Genomic DNA, 19231 nt, shown 5'->3' with positions numbered 1-19231 from the left:
TGTTCTCTACCCATGGTTTCAAGCCTTGTTCTCTTCATGCTAGCAGCGCGTATGGTGTGTGTATAGGACCCTAAAGCATGTAAAAAAACTTACTTGATCTTTCCCTAATCATGGCAGCCCCTTCAACGTAAATTAAACATGAATTTGGGATATAAAACCATAAGTTTACAACATGTATGTGAAATATTTCGAAAATATTCATAAGTACATCATGTTTTTCACACAAACGATTTTTAATAATTACTATGAGAAAAAGGAGAACATGGCTTGCCTTTGCGTTTTAAACGCACGAAAAACCGTTGACGACGAAGAACGGCGACGAAGAGACGATGGCTTTATTTTTTTCTTGAAGAACCTTCAAACTTTCTAATTATAATTGTGTGTGCCGTGTCTTGTGTGCAAGGGAGAGTTTGTAAATTGTTGGGGTGTGTGGCCGTGAGAATGAATAGGTTATGGGGTGTGTTTTTAGTTTTTAAATAGCTAATTAAACACTAACAAAGGTTTAGGCCCATTAAGAAAATTAATTAGGCCCAAAGTGTTTAATTAAAATACTAAAAATTATTTTGGTAAAATAAGATTGTGAATTTAATAGCCGGGCTACCGAAAAGTTCGTATTTTTTTGTTGAAAATCCAACACGGATAAAAATTACGTCCCGGCGTATAAAATCACCTCAAACCCCCATATTTTCAAAAATAAGAAAAAGCGTCACCATTAATTTAAATAATTAAAAATAATTGTTTAATAAAAACATTTTCTATTTTTCAGCCCTCGGTCTCCGTTCCTCGATCACAACTCGAATAATCTTTTAAAAATACATTTTAATGCAACCATGTAGGAGAATATTTTTTAAACATGCAAATATGCACAACATAATTAATTAATGTAATTAAAACAATTTAACTAAAATACAAAGAATTAAATAATAACTCAAATGCATGTTGTGGGGACCCGGACGCTAATCAATTTCTTAATCATCATTGGGACTAATTAATCAATTATAAAACAGGGTCTAAATTTTTTTTTCTTTTTAAATTGCGGAAAATAGTGAAATAAAACATATATACATCTCAGTATATAAAATACAAATCCTGTATTACAAAACATTTATTCAAACTAGAGTTTAACAACTAATGTCAAGTGTTCAAACCCTATCTCAGATCAAAGTCCGAAGTCTCCACTCTAACTCGATCTCTCCTCATCTCCTCGACCCTGAACCTGTCCCACCTGTTGTCAAGTACACATACAGACAAGACAACAGCCGGATAAACCGGTGAGAATAACTCCCAGTATAAATCAATGAAACATGCAATCATATAAACAAATATAAAGCATGTAATCAAGTATCAACAATATGTAACAAATTTGAAACATAATTAATAGCACCCTGTCAACAATACTCGTAGCTACATAATTCAGACTAGACTCAATCCTAGTCTAGGGATCCCGATTCCAGAAGTTGGTATGCATATATCGACTATCAGTAATAGAAAAGACTCCAGTTCTATCCACGCCGATAGAGTATCGATTAACAGTAATAGAAAAGACTCCAGTTCTATCCACACCGATACAGTATCGATTAACAGTAATAGACGAAGCCCTGATTCTATCCACATTGATATATTATCGATTAACAGTAATAGAGCAAGCCTTGATTCTATCCACATTGATAGGATATCGATTACCAGTAATAGAACAAAGTCCGATTCTATTCACATCGATATAACATCGATTGACAGTAATAGAAGGAACGATGAATCTATCCACATCGACATAATATCAATCAACAGTAATAGAATAAGCTATACATCTATCCACATCGATATAATATCAACTAACAGTAATAGAAGAAGCTATCAATCTATCCACATCGATAACCAACATCCACTGACAGTCTTTGGCACATCCGCCAATACCCATCTTATGACATCGTGCAATGTGCCCGTGGCGATCCCACCACTAACGGAACTTCTGTCATAAGATTACTCCTCTAATACCTGCTGTCTAAAATCAAGAGAACAAGTATATCAATCAATGACTGCAAATATCAATACAATAAAGTAAAGTATGTGATTTAGGGAAACCCAAGTCTAAACCGACTCAAGTCCATCTCCCAATACCACATTGACTTATACCTTTGTCTTCATGATCTGACGAAGACGAAGACTCCATTTCACGTCTGTCCATGTCAATCTGAATTCACAATATCGAATAGACTGTGTCAATCTACAGCTCAATTCAAAGCCCGTTCTGATCAATATCAATTCACTGATGTTTCGCCGGTATAATAATACAATCTCAGTAACCCCGTCAATCCCAACATTACAGATATAATACAGAAACTCATAATCAATATCAATACCAATTTCTATATCAATTCTGTACAATCCCGCAATCCCGGCAATACCATATCAGTACAAACAAATCAACAATTCAACTAATCCCAATCTGGTTAATATCAATATCCAGTGATACAGTACAAATCAGATATCAATCACAGTATCACAAAATCAATAATACCATGATTCTGATATCAATTCAGTATATTACAATCGAATAACCTCTGAAAATTCATAACAATTCCATACATAGTCCGTTCTTCAATCTGACTTCAGATATACGATGTCTACTATGTCAAGAGCGTCATATCTAACTCCTATTCAATTTAGACAATATCATAAATTCAAAACATGTCTAAACGTAGCAAAACTTACGTCCAGTTGTAGTCTACGTTGATAGGAACTCGGTACTGAATTCGGATTTAAAATCTGACGGACGGATCGATCGCACATTGAAATCAAAAAATCAAATTCAAAGCTTTCCTCTCGATTCCGATTTCTGAAGATTACGTTTACATGTATATATATATATATATATACACCCACGCAACATACTAGAGTCCAAGTGGCATTCATTCGTTCTGCATGACTGGCGCATATGCGCGCACAATTCCGCGCATATGCGCCGAGAGCCTTATCCGTGCTACCCGACTGCTCGCGCATATGCGCGAACACAAGTCGCGCATATGCGCGAGACCTACTGGAGTGCTCGTGCATATGCGCGCACTACTTCGCGCAGATGCGCGAGACTTACAGTCTCGGCATTCATGCTACTGAACATGCCGCGCATGTGCGCGCCTACCCGCCGCGCATGTGCGCGGAAGCTTCTGTCCTATGCGCGCATGACTCGCGCATCTCATTGCGCATGTGCGCGACTTATTTCTTTGCACACACAATCTACACCTTCCTCATGTGTTTTGATCCGATCCGTTCCGTCTATATTTACCGTAATTAATTAATAAATCATTTCAGATTAATTCCAGATTACGGTAATCATACCCAAATCATTTCAGATTACGGTAATTAAATTTTTCGGGCATTACATTTCTCCCCCTCTTAGATCTGAGTTCGTCCTCGAACTCTCACTAAATTAATTCGGATCTATCAGAAGCAATGTATAACAGAGTTTAACATCCAAACTCATTTCATTAACATCATTCTGAAGTATCTTTCTTTCCCGGATCTTGACTCCAAACGGAAAACATTCATTCAAGAAGTATAATGTCATAATACTACTTGAAATGATTCGTGACAGAATCGATCGCAAAATATTGGCTATACAGCATCCGTATATGCCAATCAATAGGTCTGTAACAAATCAGTATCATTATTTATCAATCCTAGTCAAGGATATATTCAATTTCCAGCTCCAATTACCAATCGTCATCATCCGACATGGGCCTATGTCAAAGTAAATTCCGGGCTGTTTTCATTTTTCTTCTGAATCATACTCCTGATTCTATCAAATCAAATCGCAGAGATCCTTCATACAACGGAAATTAACAGTTTCTCTCTGTACCAAAATCTCTAAGAATGCTATCTCAATACGCATTTGATAGCTATCGTCGTATGAAAATTCATAAATAACACTCAGTTATTTCAACTAGTGCTAAAATCACGCACTACAACTACTGAATATCCTCCAGTATCAGGATAGTTCACTCCGACTATCCGTCAATCTATAATTCATAGATAAAGTATCATCTCATGCACTCAGCCAAAAGTATAAAATCAAACGAAAATCACCGTCTGACATCATTAACTTTGGCATTCAATACAATCTGATCTCCGTTTCTAACATACCTCTCATTCAGCTAGTGATATTTGTACGTCATCCTGTACAATATAACAGAGGCAGATTCGAGAAATCTGTCAATCATAATCACATCACCACACAGTCTTGTCAATATTTCAGTAGTGTTATCACACAATTTATAGAAATGCACTCCCATTTCTATTCGAGAATCGACAATCAAGATAATTAATCTCTGTCTCTATCTTTCTGTCTTCAACTGTTGGCAATTCAGATATTTCAATACATATTCTGCCACAACTGATTGCATTTGTTTATATCAAAACCATACTTTCAAATTTCATACCTGTTCTGTTACGGAAAAGAATACTGAATCGATCACTGTGCACTTCTGACCCTGTCTGTCATTCCAGATTCGGAATATTCGGCACAAACAAGATATATACATATAACAGTAATACCTACCAACCTCCAGCAATTATAATTATCTGTTATTGCTGTTGTTTCAGTCAGTAATCACTGTCCTCAACTATCGTTATATCCAAACCATTTTGTATACAATAATCTGAACTCCCAGATTATTCCATACAAGATATTCAATTCAATCAATCTTATATCACGAGTATATCAACGCATCATAGATACACGGTATAAAATCATCAGAATACCTCTGAATACAGGATTCATCAACCCCTAACAGAACTGAGATATCTCATAGAGAAATACATATTCAGATATAACTCTAACTCTCAAGCCATAAATCATCAAACTGCTATCTCAATTCTTTTAATTCATTCAGTATTATTCTATACAGAATTCTAAAATAACACCAGTACCTGGTATAGAATCAAGGCTGTAATCCATCTCCCTGATACAAAGCAAATCTAAAATTTAAATCTGAGAGACTATAGCAAATCTCCTGCTATCGACAAATCAGCTCCTGATATGCTCAATTTCAGTAATCAACTGAATATATAAGGAATTACTCCATTCCTTTCGATAATCATCAAGTCATAAAGTACGGATATCAAGGAATTCAAAATCGAGAATTCTTACCGTACCTTATTTATTCTTTGGCCATTTCAGGTCAACATCTTACCATCTCCTGGCAAGAATCTATACTCACTCTGTACTTGTTATTATATATCAATAATATAGTTAAAATCAAACAACACAAGTACAACATCATCTAATTCCATCTCATTCTCATTTTACTGCAGTATATGATATTTACAGAGTTCACTGATAACAATCTTTTCCTCCAAAAGATTAAAACAAAACTCAATACTACAGTATACACAGACCCAACAGGTACAATGTATATCAATGCAACTCAGTCAAAGATAATCGTAACGAATGCATTAGTATATATCAATACATATGCAATCTAATCCTAAAAGATCAGTACCTGTCACTGTATCATTCAGTATGTCCCGGGTCTGTTTCTCGATCACCACCCCCAGATGATCCTGCTCCCTGAAATCTTCGGGCACCTTTCTGTGGACAGACTCTAGCAAAGTGTCCTTGCTGTTTACAGAAGTTGCACCGACCAGTCACTCCATGGCATAGTTCCGGGGAATGTCTCTGTAACGAACCGTATTCTACACTACTTAAAATTTGCGGAAAAATTAAAAATTTTCTTAAATAAAACATTCATACGGTCGTCACTCAACATTCATAAAAATAAATCTCACAATCATCCGTTACCAATAAAATTTTGCTAAAATAAACTGTCTCAAAACGTCTCACGTTCAAATCAAAACATCAGAGTATTTTAAAAATTTGCATAAACATAAACTTGCGGTCCTCGGGTTTAGCCTGCCACTCAGCCCAAGCCTGCCCCTTGGTCATCACCTCCCGTCTCCTCAACATAGTCACCTGCATCGATCAAGTCTAGTGAGTCTAAAGACTCAACACGTATAAACTGGAATAACGAGTACTACATAATAAGATCGCATGCAACTTTAAAATAGGACATACATAATTGAAACTTGAACTTGCGCATTAAAACTTGAACATACGTACATACATACTTCGACGTGCCATAACTCAAACTTTCATAAACATACTGCATACGTAAACATAAATAACGTCATCATTTTTGCGTAGAGGATGTTTCAAAGCAAGTGACCCATAACGTAAAAGAGCCTGATCAGACTATACCACAGTACTGGGCTGACATGGACGTATCCACTGCCGCATACATAAGATCCCTGTTCATAATTTAACAGGCCAGTTGATCCACGTTCATAATTTAACGCTTCACAACCACGATCTAACCCATTCATAATTTAACGGGCGGATTGGTCCCCGTTCATAATTTAACGATTTCCAATCCTAACATAACTTGGTCACAAGACATTTAGCATACCTCAAAAACTTAACATATTTTATTGCACGTCATACATACTTACTTGGCGTTGAGGGATTCGTTGGACTTCGATCGGGGCCGTTGCTGCAACATACTAACATAAACTTGTATGCTCAACTCACATAACTTAACGTAAAATCATACTTACTCTCGAGTTCGATCATTACTTAGGACGTTCTAAAATTTCCCATGACACGACCTCGATAATCCTTGCCCTAAATCATGACATCAACCTCAAAACAAACTATATTATTTTTCCCAAAAATAGAAGGACACGGACCCCGTACCTACATCCGTGTAGGGGTCCGTGTAGGTACTGGAAGTAGACACCGAAAGGAAGCAAAGGCACGGACCCCGTGTCAGGGTCCGGGTGAGGGTCCGTGTAGGCACTGGAAAAAGACAATAAGTGAAACCCAAAGGCACGGACCCCGTGCCCTCATCCGTGTAGGGGTCCGTGTAGATACTGGAAAAAGACGTCGAGGAGAAAACAAAGGCACGGACCCCGTGTACGGGTCCGTGTACCCACTGTGATCGCGAACTTACGAAAATTCTGAACACCCAATGCTTATCCTTCTAGACTCGATTATACGGACCAAGCACCAACACCTCGAGACTCATCCTAGCATACCATAACATAAACCCAAATTGTACAAACGTTTCAAAGCAACAGTGTTCGCTCTACGACACCCACGTACACTCCCTCCCAAGTGTTCGCTCTACGACACTCCCTTCCATTCGATTTTTCCAGCAAGTTTTCGGTGGTTTTATTGCAAGAAATTAGTGCCACGTTCGTCCCGGACAAACCTCGCATCTTCCCTTGCTTCGGTATCGTCGTTTCGGTAACGTTAAAGATTCAAAGGCACATATATTCTGTTGTTTCTGCATCGATCTCATCATATTATGTGTTGCGTTATTTTTATGGTTAAAAATTCATGTATGACGTTCGTTGTTTGAGCGGAAAATGGTTTGGATCAGTTTTGAAATAAGTTTTAGATCTGAAAACTCGTTTTTACTGCCTTTTTAAATACTGCGATTGTTCGGTCGTGATTCTGAGAAAACTTTCAACACGAAAATTGTAGAACTTTTTGATACCTTCGATTTGACAGTAAATTTGAAATATTTGGATAATAATTGAGTGAGTAATGACGTTTTTCGTGGGACTGCTCAAACTGTGTTTTTCAGAAAATTATGTATTAATCTGTTTTTGAAGTTTTATTGTTGCAGGCTTCGTTGGGGATCGACGGGTGATCGCTGCTGCGTCTAGGTATGATTAGTATGATGTTGGGTTGGTATTTTGTATGCCGATAAGTGTCGATAGGCACTTGAATTCATTAGAAGTCGTCGGAAACGATTGGTGTCAAATTCCGTGTTTATGAGATTATATTGTGTTAGGATGGACGTCGTGATTTCGGGGTGTTTGCACAGGTTGTATCAATGTGGTATCACTTTAGGATGGGTCTCGAGGTGTCAGTTTATAGTCCGCACGATCGAGAAGCAATACATGTATTAAATTTTCGTGGATTTCAAACTTGCGCAGGTACACGGACCCGTACATGGACCCTTACACGGGGTCCGTGCCTTTGTTTCCTTCAGAGTGTCAAATTTGCGCCCCTACACGGACCCATAGACGGACCCTAGCACGGGGTCCGTGTCCCCACTTCTTTCCGAGTATTCCTTCTTGCGCACCTACACGGACCTGGAGCCGGACCTGGGCACGGAGACCGTGTCCCTTCTACTTCCCGGGTAGTTATATAATATTTTAATAACAAACATGTATATATATTATTTAATTTCTAAATAACATGCAATAAAAAAATTAAACTATTTATAAATCTACAACAAACTTATAATCTGACCGTAGAAGACGCCGGAGCACTGTGAACGCACAAAAAAATCAGCTGGAAAACGACCTACACTAAGAATTGAAGCTAAAAAACTTGCCCCAACTCGAAACTAAAAATCATCTTAAGAGAGAAAAATTTATCACAGAAGGAAAAGGGTGCGGAGAAAAATGGAGGGAGGAATGGGAAGAAAATTTACGACGGTTTTAAGCAAAATCTAGCGAAAATGGAGGGAGGAACGGGAAGAAAATTTACAATGTCGCCAATCTAGCGACGGTTCATAAAACCGTCGCCGATGTAGATCGGCGCAAATTTTTTGTAAATTTACCACTCCCACTTTTAACAAAATCAGCTCAAAACAAAACCACACCAAAACCAAGAATCGAAACCTTCTAATCATTAGCAAGACAAAAAATATTTACGGAATTTTGGTTTCGGCCCGCCGAAACATGGTCTTCCAGCCATCATCCAATCCCTACTCTGTCAAGACAATGCGGGTGTGTTGTCCCTAGCTAGTGTGCACCCGTCACAATTGTCGTTAGGAGTTGGGATCCTGGCAACAAAATGTGTTCGGCCTTTCTAACTAACTTATGGAAAGCAAGTTTAAAACTTACCAACTTTCTGGGATAACTTAATCATGATCTAAATAAGAGTTTTCAATGTCATGATCTAAATAACTTAATCATATGGAAAGCAAGTTTAAAACTTACCAAATTTCTGGGATTGTGAAACAACTAAAAATCTAAATTTCAAGTAAACTGACATAATTTAAAATATGGAAACATCAAATTAACATGGCTTTCAAAATATAGAACTGAATTCTGTTTAAAACTTGATTAAAAACAAGGAAAACAAATCAATTTCTTCTCAACACACAAAACTGCAAAATCAAAGAATTCAAGATCCCAAAAAATCAATCTCAGACATAAAAATTGGTAACTACAATAAAAAAAATCAATAGAATGTAAAAAAAACAATTAACAAATCAAGAACACAAAAATTCCCTGATTACAATTTTATGGTAGCTGACACTAGGATTTGGAAAGAGGAATCCCAAAGGAGGATGGTTACATGAGAAAAAGAGAAAACATTAACATAGAGGACTCAATTTGAAGAATTTTGTTAGAGTAAAATAATTGGAAAGCAGCCCAACCTTTCGTAAGTGTTGATTTCTTACCCGCCGTCTTTCGGCGCGCCAACAGACGGATAAAAGAAGAGGATTCTGACAATGCTACGGCCGAGGCTATCGAGGCCAGATTCTAGTGCTGCTGCGGTAAAGTGAATCGATGTGAGATTGGGCGAAGCTAGGGCAACTGGTCGAATGCCAGAAATCTCAAATTTGAAAGGAAGTCCCGAGTCTGAGACCTAATTCAACAAAACTCTCCTAGCTAAAAAAAATTACGATTTGGTCAATTTTTACTGCATCAGAGGTGCAATCCTCCAAAAAGTTGTATATAAATATTAATTAAAAATAATTTCACATATATCAAAAAATTTAGGGGTATGTCTCTTGTAAGACAGTTTAGCAGATTTATATTTGTGAGACGGATAGATCCAGTCTATACTTGGAGTTAAATCTAATACTTTTTTTTTATAAAAAGTAATACATTTCCACGACCTGGATCGGATAGATGATTTGTCTCACAAAATTGACTCGTGAGACGATCTTATAGAAGTTTGTGAAACTTTAAAATGGGATTGATGATAATGCACCCATCTGAACAATTGTTTTTCCTATTCCATCTGTATTTTGTTCCCAAACAATAATGTTGATTTTTGTCTCAAATCCATGTCATTAATTCCAACATCACATTTGGTCAGAAATTGTATCTCGCAATTGTTATCTTACTTTAAAAATCAATTTGGATTGAAATATGATAAATTTCTTTCTATCTTTAACGATAGATCACCATTGTTGTTTTGAGCTGATTTTTGTTAAAAGTGGTTGAGAAATAAATGGAGGGAGGAATGGCAAATTTATAGACAATTTACGACGGTTTATAGAAAACAGTCGCTAGTACCAACGGTTTTTAAAACCGTCGCTATATTTAACGACGGTTTTTATAAAATCGTCGCTATATTAAGCGACGGTCTTTATAAAACCGTCGATATATTAAGCGAAGATTTTTAAATAAACCGTAGCTTAACGAAGCTACGGTTTTAAAAAAAATTCAATCTTGATTTACAAAATTGGTCTTTATAAAACCATCGCTATATTAAGCGAAGATTTTTAAATAAACCGTAGCTTAACGAAGCTACGGTTTTAAAAAAAAAAAATTCACTCTTGATTTACAAAATTAATAATCTACTATTCTAAAATTCATAAATAAAGTACTACGCTATAATTCATTAACAAACTACAACGCAAAAACTAAATATTACATTTTATGTAAAAAACCGTTTTAAAAACCTGACATGTACGAAGATATGCAGATCTATGTAACGCTAGAAGATAACACAGACGAGCAAATCTACGAAATTAATATGAAAAAAATTTAGTACAAAACAATAAAAAACCGAAATTGCGAAAAAATTGATAGCGTAGCGACTATGTAAAGTCCAAAAATTAAGACGACGTAACTCAACTGCATGCAAATCTAGAAAATATGAAAAATGGGAAATTAAGTTATTTTAATTGCTAATTAATTATGTGACATAGATGCTTACTTGTTAATTATGATTTTATTGTCATTCTTCATAAATTGTATTTTAAAGGATATTCGAGTGACGATCGAGGAACGGAGACCGGGGACTGAAAAAAATTGTAAAAATGTTTTATTTAAATAATTATTTTTAATTATTTAATATAAGGATGATGGTTTTCTCATATTTTTGAAAACATGGAATTTTGAGGTGATTTTATACGCCGGGACTAATTTTATCGGTGTTGGATTCTCAAGCAAAATACGAGCTTCTAAACAGTCCGGCTATTTAATTCACTAATTATTGTTATGAAAACATTTTTTTATAAGTTTATTTAAAACCTAGCTAGCACTAGTGGGCTTAATTAGGAGCTAATTAGGCCTTAAGTCTACTTAATAAATTAATTAGCATATAAAACACACAAAAAAAACCCTACGCTAGACTCTCAAACTCACGCCGCACAATTTTATCAAAAACAAAACCCTCCCCTCGGCGCAGCAGCAGTCGCGGCACTTGCTCAAGCCTTGGGAAGCAATTTTCTTCGAAACTTTTAAGGGAAGCTAGCCTCGGTTCTCTCCGTTCTTCGTCGCCATCGGTATTTCGTGCGTTTACGACGCAAAGGCATGCCTAAATCTTCCTTTACTCATCCATCATGTCATACTATTGTTTAAATATTGGATGCGTGAAGATTACAAAGAAACTTTCTGAAATTTTCGGATTTATGCACTGACATGTAGTTAATTCATGATTTTTGGATCTAATAAATTGTTCTTGCATGCAAGGGGCTGCCATGATGTTAGGACACGATCAAGAGAGGTTTTACACGAATTGAAAGAGTCCTAAACACACTCAAAATGGTACACCACAAGCTGTACACAGAAACTCGTTTTGCTGTCATGAACTTTAAGGGTTTCGGGTTCCATGTTTTAAAAGGAGGGCTGGCCTAGGCTGGTGTTCATGGCTAGCCTAGGGTCAGGTGGTGTCAGGGGGAGAGTCCTAGCCATGCTAGGGCTCGGTCTGGAACGGCAGGGAGGAGTCCTTGCAAGCAAGGACTCCCACCCGAGAAGGTGCACGATTCTGTGCAGGTTTCGTGAGCTTAGTCAGGGATGGGGGCTCGGTCCAGGGCTCAGGGGCTGGGCTAGGACGAGTCTTTAGAGTCTTAGGAAGGTATGAGGGTGAGTGGTTCGGGGCCTGGGCTCATCGGCTAGGTCTTGAAAGCAAAAGGAAGAGTCCTACCACCCTTAGAACTCTCAGCCAACATAGGGTCAAATAGGGGGTTCTCGTTTTTATGGTTTGGGTCAGTGTCTTGGTGAACTTAGGGTCCGGGAGGTTAATTTAGGAGGTTGGGCAAGTTTTGGACCAACATGGTTCGGGGGTAACTCGTGAAAATCGAAAGTTGGCTCGGGGTCGAAGTTTAGGTGTCAAATGAGGGTTTTTAAATAAAGAAAAATTGGAAAAAAATGGTTCTCGGGGGTCGAGTCATGGTTCATAAAAGCTAAAATAATATAAAAGAACTAAATTTTGAATTTAGGAATTTTATATTAAAGTTTAGGATTTTTCGGGATTAAAACACCTTCAAAACAGTTAATTAAAGATAAATGAAAAAGTATATTATTTAAGCTAAATAAAATTACGAAAAAATTCATGTAAGCTTAAATAATTATTTGGGACATGTTAGAGTCAAGAAATCAAGAGAAAAGTCAGAAACGTAAAATGTCACGATTAGGGGCAAAACGGTCTTCTTGCACCTAAAATTAGTAAAGGTCATGGCAGTGCCCTAAATGCTGTTTTTATGATATCATGTTCATTTTTAAATGTTTATGAAATGTGCATGATCTATTTATGATTTATTTTAAATGTCCATGAATTTTATAATTAAAAGTTGACATTTAAAATACATGTTGCATGCTTGGTTTCGAAAGAAAATATATTTATGCACGATTTTATAAAGTGATGAAAGCATGGAAACATTGATGAAAGTGAAGTAATTGTGACTATGAAGATATGAGGATATGAGGTTATGATTGAGGATAGACCAAGGCTCAGTTGACGATCCTGTGTCGCTGATGTCCCCGCCGCCCAGTACTGTGGTTTCATGTAGATGGTACCATAAACTTTGAGGATTGAGGAAAGTCACAATTAACGATCTGAATTCAATAAAGGAAAAAGATAATGTTTATGATCATGAAAAAGATTATGTCATGTTATGATTGAGGAAAAGCTAAAGGTGAGGTTCATGTTATGCATATCACGAAAATGTTATTTTACGTAAAAGTATTTTCACTGTTGCATGTGGTTTTATTATGTATTATTTGTTACAAAGATTTGGTGTGTTGAGTCTTTAGACTCACTAGGTGTGATGGATGCAGGTGAGGTTGAGGGAGGCCTTGACGGGTGATTGACTGGACTGAAGGTGCACGCAACCCGAGGACTAGCGTTTCTACTGTTTCCGCATTTACGATTTTATGATTCATGATTTCTTTAAAGATTTTAAGATTTTTTTTATGCTTTGAGAGGTTTAGTATGGGCTACACATTTCAAATTTATTACTTTTTAGATTTGGTATAACATGCGATGATTTTATTTTTATGACTATTGCACTTGATTTTAAAATGCTAGCTAGTGAATGTTCTAGATCATGGGCAAAATATTTTATTTAAAATATTTTCATGTGTTGGCCGAATTTTTTTTTGAAAAAAAAAATTCTAGTACATTTTATACAAGTGTTTCTACTGCAAGGAAAATGGGCACAAGTTGCTGATTGCCTAAAGAGAAAGGCACCTACTGTAGGACGAGCTTACGTCATGAATGCTGAAGAAGCAGACACTACTCTTATCACAGGTAACCTAGTGATTTAACATTTTTATATTGCCTATTCTTGCATGAAATGTTAAATTGGTTACTAGAATTGATTTCGGAAGCAAGATTTAACCTAGTGGAACTTAGATTGCATGTCCTACTTAGTTGTGTTTAAGATATGATTTTAAGAACCCTAGAAAATGTTATGAATTTTGTGCCTTATTTTATGTTAAGGATGTAATATTTCCAAATAAAAAGTTTTAGGGCCAAATTTAAGAATATCTTAACTAAGGGACTTTCTTGGTATTTTCAAATTATTGGCAAGGATCATTGTGCAAATTCCAAAATTTGAGAACCGAAATATAATTTTCGAAATCTTGGGGGTTTAACGTGCGTAATCCAAAATTTGAGGGCTAAATGCGAATTCCGAGATTTGAGGGACCGAAATGTAAATAATTGTAATATTAAGGGCTCAATTGTAACTACCGAAACCTTGAGTACTAAGGAGTAATTTCCGAAAATTTTAAGGGACTAAAAATGAGATTATGCGAAAATTTAAGGGCCAAATTGCAATTATCCAAAATTGGGGGACTAGAATGCATAAAGTTCGAAAATGTAAGGGCTAAAATACAATTTTCATGAAATTCTTAAGCTCAACATGCAATCTTCTTGTGAATTGGGAAATTAATGATAGTGGAATCCTTAAGTTTCAACTCGAAAAGATCTAAAAGACATCTTTCACCGCAGGAAGGATTATCATTCTAGGTGTAACTACCTATGCATTGCTAGATTCAGGAGCTACACATTCTTTCATATCTGAAACATTCATCAAAAGGCTGAATATTACTCCTCAAGATATGGGTTTGGGTTTCAAGGTTTCGATTCCATCCAGTGATCAGATGCTCACTTCTAAGATTGTCAAGAATCTGGAGCTTCGTTTATTCAAAGATGTAGTTCGGGCAGATCTTATTGTGCTCCCTATGTCCGAATTCGATATTATACTTGGGATGGATTGGATATCAGTGAATGGAGCTTCGATTGATTTCAGTCAGCGATCAGTGTCTATTCGACCGCCTAATGGTAAACCTTTTATTTTTTAGGCGGCGAGGAACAAGCAAATGCCGCACATTATCTCTTGTTTATGTGCGAGGAAGCTTATTAAGCGTGGATGCTCAGCTTATCTAGCATGTGTCACTACTGCTCATGAGCCTATCGATCAGAAGTTAGAGGATGTTGCTATTGTGAGAGATTTTCCTAGCGTCTTTCCCGAGGACGTTTCTGGCATTCCGCCCGATCGTGAAGTGGAATTCTCTATTGATCTAATGTCGGGAACAGTTCCTATATCAAAGGCACCTTATCGTCTAGCACCTGCCGAAATGAAAGAATTAAAAGATCAAATTCAGGACTTGTTGGACAAGGGTTTCATTCGCCCTAGTTACTCTCCATGGGGCGCACCGGTATTATTTGTGAAAAAGAAATATGGTAGTATGCGTCTTTGCATCGATTATCGGGAGCTCAATAGGGTCACTATCAAAAATAAGTATCCACTGCCAAGAATCGAGGATTTATTTGACCAGTTGCAAGGAGCATCGATTTTCTCTAAGATTGATCTGCGTTCGGGATACCATCAGTTGAAAGTGAAAGAAGCAGATGTCCATAAGACAGCATTCAGAACTAGGTATGGGCACTATGAGTTTCTGTTCATGCCATTCGGGTTGACCAATGCGCCAGCGATCTTCATGGATCTCATGAATCGCGTATTTCAGCCGTATCTGGATCAGTTTATTATTGTCTTCATTGACGACATATTGATCTATTCCAAGAGCAGAGAGGAGCATAGTCGCCATTTGAGGACCGCATTGCAAGTACTGTTAGACAGGAAGCATTTTGAGAAATTCAGCAAGTGCGAGTTTTGGCTTGATAGAGTGGCGTTTTTAGGCCACATTATTTCCAGCAGTGGAGTGGAAGTTGATCCAAGTAAGGTAGAAGCAGTGAAAGAGTGGCCAGTGCCAAAGAGTGTCACCGAGATTCGCAGTTTCTTGGGACTAGCTGGCTATTACCACAAGTTTATGCAGGGGTTCTCATCTATAGCGGTACCTATGACCGCCTTGACAAAGAAAAATGCAAAGTTTAATTGGGGACCCGAGTGTCAAGACAGTTTTGACAAGTTGAAGCTGCCTTGATATCAGCACCAGTGTTATCTATGCCATTGAGGCAAGGGGAGTATGTTCTTTATACCGACGCTTCTAAACTTGGTTTGGGCGCAGTTCTGATGCAAAACGACCGAGTTATCGCCTATGCGTCGCGGCAGTTGAAAATCCATGAAAAGAACTACCCTACTCACGATCTTGAGCTTGCAGCAGTAGTCTTCGCACTAAAAATTTGGAGACACTGCCTTTATGGGGAGAAGTACAAAATATTCACCGATCATAAAAGTTTGAAATACTTCTTCACCCAAAAGGAGTTGAATATGAGACAGCGCAGATGGCTTGAGTTGGTGAAGGATTACGATTGTGACATTAGCTACCATCCGGGGAAAGCTAACGTTGTAGCAGACACATTGAGTAGAAAAGCAGCAGTTATCACTCACCTATCTCTTCAGAGACCGTTGCAGTCCGAGATGCAGCGGTTTGAGCTTGCAGTATATGCTAGGGGCGAGGCCCCTAATCTTGCCACATTATCAGTCCAGTCGACATTGAGAGATAAAATCCGAGACGGACAGTCTACTGATGAGCAGTTGCAAAAGTGGAGAGCAAGAGATGAAGCCAAGGGCCGGAATTTATACTCAGTGGTGGATGGTTTAGTCTGTTATCGAGACCAGTCTATGGGTTCCTAGTGACGATTCCTTGAGAGGTCTTATTATGAAGGAAGCCCATGACACACCATATTTCATTCATCCGGGCAGTACAAAGATGTATAGAGATTTGCAGTTGTTATACTGGTGGCCAGGCATGAAGAGAGACATTTTGAGATTCGTATCCGAGTGTTTGACTTGTCAGCAAGTCAAGGCAGAACATCTGAGACCAGCGGGGAAATTAAAGCCACTCCCTATTCCCTAGTGGAAATGGGAGAATATCACTATGGACTTTGTAGTGGGATTGCCGAAGACTGTGAAAGGATTGAATGACATTTGGGTTATAGTTGATCGTCTTACGAAATCAGCTCATTTTCTACCTATTAAGACGACATTCACCATGGTCCAGTATGCAGAATTGTATATTCGGGAGATAGTTCGTCTGCATGGGATTTCAGTTTCTATTGTTTGTGACAGAGACCCGCGATTTACTTCATCTTTTTGGAAGAGCCTGCATGCAACGTTTGGGACCAAGTTATTGTTCAGTACAACATTCCATCCTCAAACCGATGGTCAGTCGGAGAGAGTTATTCAGACTTTGGAGGATCTACTGCGAGCATGTGTTATTGATTTCCATGGCAGTTGGGAACCGAAATTACCTCTAGTGGAGTTCACCTACAATAACAGTTTCCAATCATCAATTAGGATGGCGCCTTTCGAGGCACTCTATGGAAGGAAATGTAGATCTCCTATTCATTGGGGCGAGGTTGGGGAAAGAAGGTGTTGAAAACTTAATTCCGGTGTTTTAACAAAAGATGAACCAACTGAACTAAGCAACTGAACTGATCGTCAACTGAACACGTCATCAGCTGAATTCAGTTAACTGATCGATACAACTGAAGTTCATTCTCGTCAACTGATTCTTTACCAGCTAATCTCTCAGCTGTACACGTCATTAGTTGAAATCAACAACCGACAAATAGTACAACTACCTGAAACTTATAGTGGAACGCCGCATTTCAGAAAAAGCAGTGTACGACTGGCAGAGTATATCGACGTGCAATCAAAGGTTAGAATATTCAAATATCTTTTAATGTTACCGTTAAGAGAGAAGCCTATAAATAATCGAAGGAAGCAGCCGAAGCACAAAAAACTGATATTAGCTATCTCATTCTACTTGCTGTTACGCTGCTAAAATATCTACTCATACTCAGAAGCCAAAAGCTCTCGTTTGCTAGTTTTATCAGTAGCATTCAAGGCTAAATTCTCGAGCTTAAATAGCACTTTGTAATATTTGATAGTTTTTCTAAGTTGTGCTAAGATCAGTTACGATCTTTAAAAGTATTATATACTAAGAGTTTCAGTTGTGGCTAAATGATAAGTCCAAACTGAAGTGGGTCAGTACAGTATCGTGTATTTGATCAAAGTCTTTTAGTGGATATCCTATCTTCGTGATAGAAGGGGTGACGTAGGAGTTATTCAAGTCTCCGAACATCCAGAAACATATTGTGTTATTTTTACTTTAGTCGTTACTTTTCAGTTAGATACTCTATCTTTCAGTCAGTTTATTTTCCGCAACTGTTTTGTTCAGTTTAACTGATTGTCATTGACCGACGGGATATTTAGTATCAGTTTGTAACATAACTGAACTCATATTGTCTAAGAATACTTAAATTCGAGAAGTGTTTATTCAACCCCCCTTTTAAACACTCTTTATGAGTTTAACCGATCCTTTCAAGTGGTATCAGAGCGGTTATATCTCGTCTCAGAATATCTATACTCAAATTGTTCATTATGTCTTCATTCAACAAGATTCCTATGTTCTCTAGAGAAGACTTCGATGATTGGAAGATCAGGATGCAGGCTCACCTAGCTGCAAAAGATGATGATATGTGGTACGTTATAACTGACGGACCCATGAAGATTTGAAAGCCAACGCAGTTGTTGCCATTACTGATGGGGCACCTCATCGTATAGAAAAGCCCAAAGAAGAATGGACCACAAAGGATAAAAGAAAAACCAACTTGGATAATGTGGCAAAGGATATACTATACAAGACGTTGGACAAAGTTACTTTCAGCAAAATCAAAATGTGCAAGACAGCCAAAGAGATTTGGGAGAAGCTGATCCAGCTCTGCGAAGGGAACGAACAAACCAAAGAAAACAAACTTTCTGTTGATGTTCAGAAGTTTGACAATATCAAAATGAGAGTTGGTGAAACGATGCATGGTTATGATGAAAGAACCAGCTGCATCATCAATGAACTAAATACACTTGGAAAAGTGTACTCAAACAAAGAAGTTGCATTGAAGATAATCAGATGTCTTCCCAAGGAGTGGGACGTGAAGACCATGGCAATGAGGGAATCCAAGGATCTGAACAAAGTTGAGCTTCATGACCTATTTGCTGATTTGAAAGCCTACGAGTTTGAGCTGCAAACTCGAGAAGGAGAATCTTCTACTCCAGCAGTCACAACTGCCTTAGCTGCTGTTAGAACAGAACCAACTGGTTCAGTTGAAAAAGCTGCTGATCAACTAAAAAATGATGCCATGTCATTGTTCATCAAAAAGTTTGGCAGATTTATGAGGAAAAATCAAGGAAACTTTCAAAATAAATACCAAAGAAGCAATTCCAAGGAAGAATCAAACGCTTGCTACAACTGTGGCAAACCAGGTCACTTCATTGCTGACTGT

At 37.6% G+C, this 19231-nt stretch overlaps 1 long non-coding RNA gene across 1 annotated transcript; it reads right to left on the bottom strand.

The window, feature by feature from the left end:
• Positions 1-1186: 1186 nt before the first annotated feature.
• On the bottom strand, positions 1187-10780 carry LOC140841341 (uncharacterized). Its single transcript, XR_012120138.1, has 3 exons — positions 10713-10780; positions 9456-9690; positions 1187-1225 (listed from the first exon to the last, which is right to left on the bottom strand). It is a non-coding gene; the product is annotated as an uncharacterized lncRNA (long non-coding RNA).
• Between the last annotated feature and the right edge of the window lie 8451 nt (positions 10781-19231).

Source organism: Primulina eburnea, chromosome 9 (genome assembly GCF_022965805.1).
Source record: "Primulina eburnea isolate SZY01 chromosome 9, ASM2296580v1, whole genome shotgun sequence".
In the NCBI taxonomy this organism is placed as follows: Eukaryota; Viridiplantae; Streptophyta; class Magnoliopsida; order Lamiales; family Gesneriaceae; genus Primulina; species Primulina eburnea.
This window is presented reverse-complemented; position numbering and strand designations above follow the sequence as displayed.